The 10,844-nt window shown below is 46.6% G+C and overlaps 1 protein-coding gene across 24 annotated transcripts in view; it reads left to right on the top strand.

The window, feature by feature from the left end:
- Positions 1 to 2,103: 2,103 nt before the first annotated feature.
- Positions 2,104 to 10,844, top strand: part of CAMKK2 (calcium/calmodulin dependent protein kinase kinase 2) — a 50,640-nt gene continuing 41,899 nt past the window's right edge. For 6 of the 24 annotated variants that reach the window (XR_014519485.1, XM_083476703.1, XM_083476699.1 and 3 more), the window contains exon 1: positions 2,104 to 2,287. The gene's annotated coding sequence lies outside the window, so the exon portion shown is untranslated. Of the gene's footprint in view, positions 2,288 to 3,112; positions 3,284 to 5,085; positions 5,304 to 5,667; positions 8,065 to 10,844 lie in introns of those variants that run through there. The other 18 variants (XR_014519487.1, XM_083476696.1, XM_083476695.1 and 15 more) reach the window with 13 other exon arrangements.

The following is a 10,844-nucleotide window of genomic DNA, read 5'->3' as shown; positions in this document are numbered from 1 at the left end:
GAGGGGCCACACACAGGATAGACACACCCTGGGTACTCCCATCTTTTGGACTGGCCTGACAAACTGGGATTGGCGAGTTCTGAATCGACTCACGCTGGCCCAAACTACTTTTTCTTATTTTGCAGGTGAATAAAAGGAAAACCACCAAGTCACAGAGCCCTGCCACGATTCTGTGTCAGAAAATTGGTTTTGCATTTCATGTCTACTTGACCGTATACGGTATATTGGGGCAGGGTAGCCTTATGGTTGACTGTGCATGTTATATAGGAACTTCTATTTTCCCTATTTTCAAAAAGGGGAAAAAAGAGGACCCAAATAATTACCGCCCAGTCAGTCTGACATCAATACCAGGGAAGATTCTGGAGCAAATCATTAAGCAAACAGTCTGTGAGCACCTAGAAAGGAATGCTGTGATCACCAACAGTCAGCATGGATTTCTGAAAAATAAGTCATGTCAGACTAACCTGATCTCGTTTTTTGACAGAATTACAAGTCTGGTAGATGAAGGGAACGCAGTGGATGTAGCCTACCTTGATTTCAGCAAGGCATTTGACAAGGTGCCCCATGATATTCTTGTAAAGAAGCTGGTAAAATGCGGTCTTGACTATGCTACCACTCAGTGGATTTGTAACTGGCTGACTGACCGAACCCAAAGGGTGCTCATCAATGGTTCCTCTTCATCCTGGAGAAGAGTGACTAGTGGGGTGCCACAGGGTTCTGTCTTGGGCCCGGTCTTATTCAACATCTTTATCAACAACTTGGATGATGGACTCAAGGGCATCCTGATCAAATTTGCAGATGACAAATTCCCTAACTGGGAAGGGTGGCTAACACCCCAGAGGACAGGATCACACTTCAAAACGACCTTGACAGATTAGAGAACTGGGCCAAAACAAACAAGATGAATTTTAACAGGGAGAAATGTAAAGTATTGCACTTGGGCAAAAAAAATGAGAGGCACAAATACAAGATGGCTTGAGAGCAGTACATGTGAAAAGGATCTAGGAGTCTTGGTTGACCACAAACTTGACATGAGCCAACAGTGTGACGCGGCAGCTAAAAAAGCCAATGCAATTCTGGACTGCATCAATAGGAGCATAGCATCTAGATCAAGGGAAGTAATAGTGCCACTGTATTCTGCTCTGGTCAGACCTCACCTGGAGTACTGTGTCCAGTTCTGGGCACCACAATTCAAGGAGGACACTGGCAAACTGGAACGTGTCCAGAGGAGGGTAACCAAAATGGTCAAAGGCCTGGAAACGATGCCTTATGAGGAACGGCTAAGGGAGCTGGGCATGTTTAGCCTGGAGAAGAGGAGGTTAAGGGGTGATATGATAGCCATGTTCAAATATATAAAAGGATGTCACATAGAGGAGGGAGAAAGGTGGTTTTCTGCTGCTCCAGAGAAGCGGACACGGAGCAATGGATCCAAACTACAAGAAAGAAGATTCCACCTAAACATTAGGAAGAACTTCCTGACAGTAAGAGCTGTTTGACAGTGGAATTTGCTGCCAAGGAGTGTGGTGGAGTCTCCTTTTTTGGAGGTCTTTAAGCAGAGGCTTGACAACCATATGTCAGGAGTGCTCTGATGATGTTTCCTGCTTGGCAGGGGGTTGGACTCGATGGCCCTTGTGGTCTCTTCCAACTCTATGATTCTATGATTCTATAGCATACTACACTGTAAAGGCCATACTGAGCAGCAGAGTACCTTCCCTGCAAAGCAGCAGGTTCCAGGTTCTGTCCTCTCTGGCACCTCCAGGTGGGGTTGGGAGACTTGCCTGAAACCACTGCTGGTGATGAGCATGGATTATACTACATTTGAGCCAAATGGTCCAAGGGTCTGAAAGCAGCCTCCCATGTTGCTACTTCCTTTTGATTGTCTTAGCCTAATGCACCCTTCAGATCGTCTCACTCCAGCCATGTAAGCATAGCCAGACTGAGTCCCAGCCCCTTTTGGGATGCTTATGGTTTTGGGAGGGTTGTTGTTGTTGTTTTAGCACTGCCAATGCAGCTTTATGATTAACATCCTTTTTTGTTGACATAGTGCTGTGGGTGTTGGCAGGTAACCCATTATTTTCAAAGCTAAGAGTGCACCTGTGTTCCAAAGTCCGTTGGAGGCAGACTGGTTTCCAAATTGCAAGCTTTACCAGACGGCTGATATAAAGCAGTCCTGGACGATGTGTTGTTTTTATTCCTGCATTATTGAAAACTCTTGGATGGCAAAGTCCTCCAGATGCGACCTGGGAGCTGGAGAAGAGCCTAGGAGCAGCTTTTAGCACATGCAAAGGTAATGCAAATCTGTCTTGAGCAATTGTTTCAGCGGAAATGCAGTTCTGGGGTGTCCGCTTTTAAGTAGGCCACCCCCCTCTTCGTTAGAGTCGGTGTGTCTGGGTAGGAGGAACGTTTAACATCTTGGCATAGCCTTGGAAGCAAAGCAGCCCAGTGGAAGGAAACCATCAGGAGTTGTGTAGGCTCTCCCAACCTGTAGCTTGCATACACAGCAAATTGCCTATTTTCAAGGCAGTAGCAGTACTGGACTACAATTGTAAGCCTACTTACTAGAAATGAACCCTGATGAACTCTGCAAGATTTACTGTTAAGAAAGCATGCATACGATTGTATGCTAGCAAGGGAGATGTGAAGCAATGCAAGGATCACAAATAAAGCATCCCTGACAGATCAATCAATCAATCTCACCATTTCTATACATGGTGATTTACAAATAACAGGTTTGACAGGTCCCTGCCCCGTTAAAAATGAAAGAGAATAGACATGGGGCGCAACATATGGAAAGAATATGCAATTATTTCAAATGTACTTTGGCTTCATTACAATGGATATTGACACCAGCAATTAGTTTTAAAAGCTATTTTTCTCTTAATATTTCTGATATTTTAACTTCGTTTGTTATTGGTTAATTATGATGGCTTCATTATCTGCAAACAGAAATACTGAATGCTGGATACAAATTTGTAAATAAATAGTCACCCACCAGTGTTGGTTAAGCATTGAAACAGAAAAGGAGAGTTTTCCTTTCAACTACTTCCTTTTTTGTGTGATATCTGATCAGTCCTTTTTACACATTTAATCCCTGCCCCCCCCCCCCCGCAAGGTACCAGTGGTTTAAGAATGGCTGTGAACCTTTGAAGGAAATGCAGTTGAAACTGTGCCCTGCTTGGAAGCTGTTGAACAAAAGGCTCCCTGTCACACACAAAAACTCAGCCAGCCCAACACAGCTGCTGCTGTCCCAGTGCTGCATATCTTTGGATATTTGTGATGGCAGGTGGGAAAAAACAAAGCCTCCTTCTCCCCTAAAAGTGCTTTGGGTGTGTTTAGGCAGCAGGCACATGGTTCATGGAGAAGCGACAACATTGCTCTGCCTGGCATGTTGCCCTTACTAAGCCTCTGAGCAAGCTGGTGTCCTGTTTTTTTTGACTGCCAGTTTGAAAATGGAGTTTACCTTCAACAGTGATTTTAAAAAACCACAACAATCTAGTGTGATGTATGGAACGTGATATGCGACACCCATTTTCTCCCCTGTCCAGCTTGTATCCATGATAGACACGCCTCTTGCCTTGCCATTTACTTATTATTTACTTATTGCCAAGAGCAAACCCCAGCACTAAATTGTTTTAACAGTGGGTGTGGTGTAGATCTACCTGAGAACTGCAGCCGCAGAGTATGAAAGAGACGGAGGGGGAGAAATTGGAGAGAATTGGTCAGCTTGTCCATTGCCTGTTCTTTCGGTGTTGTTGCCTCAGGAAATTTAATGTAGGTTTTATGCATTCTGGTCTGCAGGATTTCAGGCGGGTCATTCCCGGCCCTGCCGGGTGTTGGCAGGAATTGAACCTGGCCTGGGACCTTCTGCATGCAAAGGATATGCTGTAAGGCTGAGCTACGGCCCTCCGTCTTTCTGCTAAAGCTTTCCCCAAAAATATTTAGAGTACAATAATCCTGGTTTCCAAGCTCATTCTTCTTGGAATTTTCAGAAGGCAAAGCTGTCAGCCCGGGTAAGCCAGGCCTTTGCTTTTTCAGAGAACGTTTGGAGTTGCTCCTGGAAGAAGCATGCAGGCTGTTGTATTTTCATAAAAACAACTGCTTTGTAGACCTTTTTTGAGAGGAGGTTCTGTGTTAGTCTTTTGCATCAGGAACAACAGAGAGCTTTGTGGCAATTTAACCAATTTATTATGGTATGAGTTTTTGTGGGCTGCAGATTAAAACGGGCATATTTTACGATTGTCCTCTGCATGTATGTTCCTATTACTTGTATCAAAATAATAAGTGAACAGGCAGGCAGCAGGGAAGGACACTGAACTAATATTCTTATATGCACATTTATTATTAACAATATCATTAATTCTCAACTTAATTTCTCCTTTGCTTTTATAAACTTTAAACAAAAAAAAATGATGCGCAACACTGCCATATTTTAATAATCTCTGGTTTAATGATCTCTGGCGTATTCTCTGAGCTGGAAGTTTTCTGTCCACCTCCCTACCTCAGTGCCCTACCTCACAGGGTTATTTCTAGGGAGCTAGTATTGTGAAATGCACATTTATTATATCTAGTTGTTGTTTGCATCCAGAGACAATGGAAGGATGCGCCATGGGGGGTGAAATTAAACTGCTGGAGGGATGCCGCGCTTGCTGTGGCTGTAGAGACCCACAGGCGAGAGAGAGACATGTTGCGTTGCAGCCGGGGCAGGCGGAGGCCTCGGGTTTGGCTCCCATGGCGTTTCTCCTCTCTGCGCTCCTCCTTGCTGTGATGCTTACAATGCCATCCCCATCACAGTCTCTGGCTTGCTTTTGCAGTCGCGGGTTGAGGATCGCCAGGCAGCGAGCTCCCTCTTCTCTGATCTGTATCTGCTGCGCGGGGGCTGCTGCCTCTCCGGCTCCCCCCCCCCTCCCCGCCCTGCGGCTGGACAGCAGAAGGAGACGCGCAAAGGGGGGGGGGAGGCAGGCAGGGAGATGGAGATGGAGAGGGAGAGGGAGAGGGGGGGGGATGGAGAGAGAGAGCCCTTTGCAGGAGGGAGGCGCCCCATCCCGCCCGCCCGCCCTCCCTCCACATCTGGGCCACTCACGGCCTCCCTGGGCGGCGCGCCTCCTCCAATGGGCGGCGCTGCTGCCGGGCCGCTCTCACTTTCGGCACAGGAAAGGCTCCCGGCGCAGCCAATGGGCGCGCAGCTGCTGCTGCTACTGGCATCTGGGGCGCCGCGCGGGCGGGCGGGAGGGCGCGCAGCTCCGGGATCGCGGCTGCAGCAGCAGCAGCAGAAGGGCGGGAGGAGCCGCCGCCGCCGCCGCCAGGTAAGGGATCGGGGCCGGGCTGCTGCCTCCTCTCCAAGGGCGACGCGTTTCCCGCCTGCCTTCTCGGCGGCTTCCGCGGTTGTGGGGATGCTCCGAGGGCGGCGGCGAAGGGAGGCAGGATCGGGTCTTCAAAGGGAGCCCGGCGGCCGCGAGGGCCTTTTTAGCCCCCGCCAGCTGCGCATCCCTCCCGCCGCGAGAAGGCAGCGGGCGCCTCTGGATGGAGCTGCCTCGGCCGCCTCCGGGCATCTGGTCTCGGTCGGGAGGGATGAGATTCCGCCCCAGAAAGCCGGGACACCCCAGGCAGCCCCTTCGCCCTCCCCCGGGGGAAAAATGACGGGGTGGGGGGAGGTGGAAGGCCAGGCATTTTAGGCTGCCCATCATGTTTTGGTTTTTTCCTTATTTTCTGTGCACCGCAAGTTTTTGCCCGGGGGCTGCCTTCCGCCCACGGTCCCTCCCCAAGACTGGGAGATCCAGGGCTTGAGGGGAAATGTCGAAGTGAGGATTCCGTGTTGGATTAAGCGGGTGGAGAGGAGGTCAAGTTGCGCGGAGGGACAGAGGCTGGCTTCCCCCGAATTATGAGTTTGAGGTTTCCAGGTTGTGCTGGGATTTTGACAGCGGAGGGGGGAAATTGCGGTCTGGTGTGCTGGATTTCTCACTGACCTGCTTAGCTGTGCAAGAGGATAGAAATCCAGGAGGAGAGACCCGTTAGGACCTCCTTGCATCTGATCCTTCCTTCTTCCTCTTTGCTGTAGGAACGCAAAGCACAGACCAAGGCGGTGCTTGTGGTTGGAACTGATGTCTCAATGAGTGCTAGTTTAAAAAACCGTTGGGTTTTAGCTGAGACACAGGCAGCTTTAAAGTTTTACTTCTCACCATGCGATGAAATACCTCATGGGCTGATTTTCCTAGATCAAGTGTAAAGGCCTGACTCTGCCCAGCGCACACCCATCACTTGGCAACCCAAGTGGAGTTACTCCGTGAAGGCAGCGCAGAGGGTGTGTTCACACCTGACCCTGAAGTTCACTGCTTTTGTGTGGATGTGCAGTTGCCGTGGATGTGGGCTGGAGTGTAAAATAGGCTTTTTAAAAAGCTGGATGCCTTTTCTCTTGCTGAAACTGATCTTGAATTCACCTGGAAAATGTAACTGCCAGTTTTAAATATTGTTCCAGTGTGTTTTGGAGGAGGAAGGGGCATCCCGTTCCATCTGGTTCACTTAGCTCAGGGTGACAATGGTTTGGCAAGGCTTGGCAGAGGAGGATTTCTTAGCCCTGATGTTCATGACACACTTTCAATGTGGAAATGAGAGAACCAATTCCCACTCACCCTCAACTGAAACTTATTGTGGCTGCTCCTTCGCAGAAATCTTCCCAGTGTGACAGTTATGTGGTGAAGCCACATCAGGTTTTGGAGAGCATGTGGCAGAGGCCACAATGGTTGGTTAACATTCCCCCTGACTATTTGCCACTTTGGGGAGATTTGGACGCAGGCAGAAATGAGTGATCCTGCATTTGAGCTTTGAGGGAGTCCTAGCCTGTGAGAGGAGGATTGCACCACCTTTCTGAAACAATAAGAGCTGCAAAAGGTTTTAATTAGTGTGATGGACCTTCTTTCTTTTTCTCATCTTTTTGTGGTTTCTCACTGAATAAATAGAGTGCCACTGCAACAATGAGGCCTACAAACTTGATTCCTTGGAATGTCTGTTGTCTTTAGGGGAGTTCTAAGCAAAGCTACATCACCACCTGAAGACTTTCCTGCACGACCTGTTCAGGCTCTGTTAGCATTGGAACAAGAGTGGTGGCACAAGGCCATGGAGTCAACATTGCTAAGATGCTAGTTCACTGCAGCTTTTCCAACAAAGATATGTGAAAGTGGGCAGCTTTGCATTGCTTGGGATACGTTTTGATATTCTGTGCCAGTTTTTAGCAGCCTTGTGGCCGCCAGGCTGATGGGAGCTGCATTGCAAAACATCTGGAGGGCACCAGACTGGCAAAGGCTGTTCTATGCTTTGCCTTGATGCATAAGATCAGAATCATTTAATTAATTAAGTTAATTATGAGTTTTGAGAGTAAGCTCTCCCCTTATTAACAGTCTTACGTCTGCTGAGAGTCAGCTTGATGAGGACTCTGAATTTTACTATTCTGAAAAAGGGCGGCCACACTTTTATAAAGCTTTACCATTAACCTTATTCTCTCTCTTCCCCATGCGCCTACCAATGAGTTTTAGACCTCTTTTATGAGTGAAGATTCACTTTTGTTTATCTTATGGTGGCCTTGAAAAGTGTTGTTTCTTTTTTTGTATACCAACCAGCAAACAAAATGTATTTATTATAATTATGTTTCAATAGATAGATCCAGCTATCTTGATTCTAAAGGATTTAACTGCTGTGCGTTGAACAAAATGGCTGGTTTTGAATCCTTCAGAACAAAACTGGAATCCAGTGACTATAACGACCTTGTGTGTTTGGAGCAAGTGAAGTGTGATAAACGGAAGAGAAAACAAAGGCTCAATTTGTCCCCTTTTAAAATCATAATAATGATAATAATAAATTCCTTCAAGTAGAACTTTTTGTGCTTTCCATCTCTCTGGTTCTTTCTGCTTCTCTCCCCTTGTTTCTCTTCTGTTTTATCTCTCAATTTTACTTCTTTGCGAGCTACAAAGCTTTATCTCTGCACATTCTCCACATTCCCATGAGCTGACTTGTAGTCTGACCGTTCCTGAAAATCCACGTGGCTCGTGGGATATTGTCAAGGCACCGTTGTTGGTATGTGTGGGCTGGTGCTTTTCCCCACCATATTCTTTTATTTTTTTATGATCCTTTTGGTTTAATTGTTGCAAGATCATCTTCACACAAGGGGCTCTCAGAGTCAGCCAATTCAAGTGGCAAATCCTGAGATTCAACTTCCATATGTGTGCATGTCGGTAGGAATTGTATGGTTGAATGTTCTCCATGGAAACAAACAAACACACACACACTGTCCTTAATGCACATAGAAAACAAATATGTCAAGCAGAAGAGTTCAGCCCAGCCTGTATGAAGGCGCTAAAGCTCAATGGTAGGACATCTGCTTTGCATGCAGAACGCCCCAGTTTCAATCTCCAGGAAGAGCTGCTCACCGTCAGTGTAGACAATACCAAGCCAGATGGAGAAATGATTTAGTGCAGTAAAAGTCAGCTCTCTATGTTCCAGTTTAATTCAGCCCTTTCATTCGGAACAGTGAAGACTATAATCTTCTTTTTTTAAGGGAATGGTCAGCAGTTCAGTGGTAGAGCATATGCTTTGCTTGTAGAAGATCTCTGATTCAGTCCCTCGCAACGCCAGGTAGGGCTGGGAGGGAAACCTCTTTGAAACCCTGGAGAGTCACTTCTTTGCGATCTACTCACAGAGTTAAAAACTGGCAGTGATCTACCCTTTTTGGGGTTCAGGTCAAAGTTATTGAACTTTTTAGGAAGGAGGAAGCCCCGTTTTTTGGGGTGCAGGGCAAAAGTGTCGAGCTTTTTTTTTTTAGGGAAGCCAAAGTTTTTGAGCTTCTTTGGGGGGAGCCAATGATCTGCCACAGATGTCCAGTGATCTGCCTGTTGGACGTGCCTGAGCTAGATGGACAAGCTTGGTATAATTTGGCTTCCAGTGCCAATCTTATTTGTTGGGGGATTTGGGTAGGTGTGTTTTTAATGGCACATTAATATGGCACACTCAGCTGTGAATGGAGGTTCTGTTCAGCTATCATACCAAAAAGACATTGGTATCCTTCTCCTCCTCAACCCACATATTCGTTTGATCCAGGAGTAGCCAAAGCTGCACTCTTCATATGTTGCTGGGCTGCATCTCCCATCAGCCCCAGCCAGCCCTGTCAAAGGTCAGGCATCATGGGAGCTGGAGTCCAAAAACATACGGAGGGACACACCTTCCCCAACCCTCGTCTTAGTATCTTGGGGCAGCACATTGCTTAGACTAATTCTGCATTGTGCAATCGATTCCTTTCCTCTACCTTGGTGCTTATCTTCATTAGAGAACCCTGATTTCAAGGATTTTGCGAGAGGGAGAAAAGCTTCTTCCTATCTGCTCTAAGTACTGGTTTTGGGGTGAAAGGAGGGGCACTAGAGAGGTTGGGGTGACATTGTGGGGGAAGAGGATGCTTGGTAGGGTAGATCTTTGCTCTGATCGGACTGACTTCCTTTTTTAATTGCATGCATGTAAGAACAAGGCAGTTAACAAAGGCTATTTACTTCCTCCCTTTACACCTACGAAGGAAGAATGGTAAATCAAATTGTGTGAATATTTGGAATTAGCAAAAATGACAGAAGTAATTAGAACGCAGCAAAAACCAAAGGTTAAAAAAGGAGTGGGATGTTTTAAAGAGTATATGGAAAACCATTTTTCAGAAGTGTAGGGGGACCTGTCCCCTAATAAACACCCAATCCATCTCCCCACTTGGAAATTGAAATCTTTGAAGTAGGAGGCTCTTAAATCCTCATAGATTGGGCAAGCGTAAGTGGTGGGGTAAATCGTCAGGCACGGCACATGACAGCTATGTGGGCATCCTCTCTCCAGAGGGGATCCAGTGACAGCATCCTTCAATTACGGAAGAAAACGTGGACTGGAACCTCAGAGCTGTAAAGGCTTGTCTCCATTCCACATTTATCATACTGGTTACGTAGTGAGAGCGAGGGGTCTGAAGTTTGGCAGAAGTGGTCAGCACAAAAGTTGCATTTTAAAACATGAGATTTCAGGTGGTAAGAGGCTATCTCAAAATCTGAAAAGCTCAGAATGCTGAAAAAGAGGCCATACATGTCAATAACTTGTATTTCCTGATTCCAAGATGGAATTGCATTTTGGTTCAGACTCAACATCTCGTTGAAAGCAGAAAATACTAAATTGGGCCGTACACCCCTTTTAAATTTTAGCCAATACCTAGGGGCAAGGATATGCACCCCTGCCTTCACTGAGCAAAGACCAGCTTCCAGACAGAGAATGGAAGACTCTGTTGCCTTAGGGAACTGGGGTATTTGTCTGGATTTGGCACTGTTTTCACATTCCACCTGTGTCTCTGCATAGCTATCAAGCTCATTCAAACTGGCCTCTTTTGTGCATTTATTTTTTCCTTTAATCTGGGGAATTTATTTTTAACACACGCCCCTTGCTACTGTTTGCATTGTTTCCTGAGGCCTGTGCTTTTTCAGAGTTCTAACAGATGCTGTTTTAACATCATTAAAAACAGATAAAAGTTGCTGGCTCGTGTAGGATTAGGCCGTCCCAGTGAGTCAAGCAAGGTTTCCAAAAAGTGACGTTTTCCCTTGGGGTTTCTAGGTTGCGTGTGAGGAGCAGAAAACAGAGTAAAGAAAGGAAACTTAAAAGCAAAAGTTGACTGAGTGTGGTGTCCCCTCCATGAAGCCATGTTGCTTGCTAGGAATTTCATACGCCAAGTTTGATTAGAAAATGTGAGGCCTTAGACTGGCCAAGCCTTGGTTTTCTTGTTGGTTGACATAAGGAGACAAAGACGTAAAAATATTCTACTTTAGACTTGGTCAAGGGACCAGGTGTGG

This window comes from Podarcis liolepis (assembly GCF_965112155.1).
Source record: "Podarcis liolepis genome assembly, chromosome: 15".
Taxonomy (NCBI): domain Eukaryota; kingdom Metazoa; phylum Chordata; class Lepidosauria; order Squamata; family Lacertidae; genus Podarcis; species Podarcis liolepis.
The sequence above is the reverse complement of the archived record's forward strand: the minus strand, read 5'-3'. Positions and strand labels throughout refer to the sequence as shown.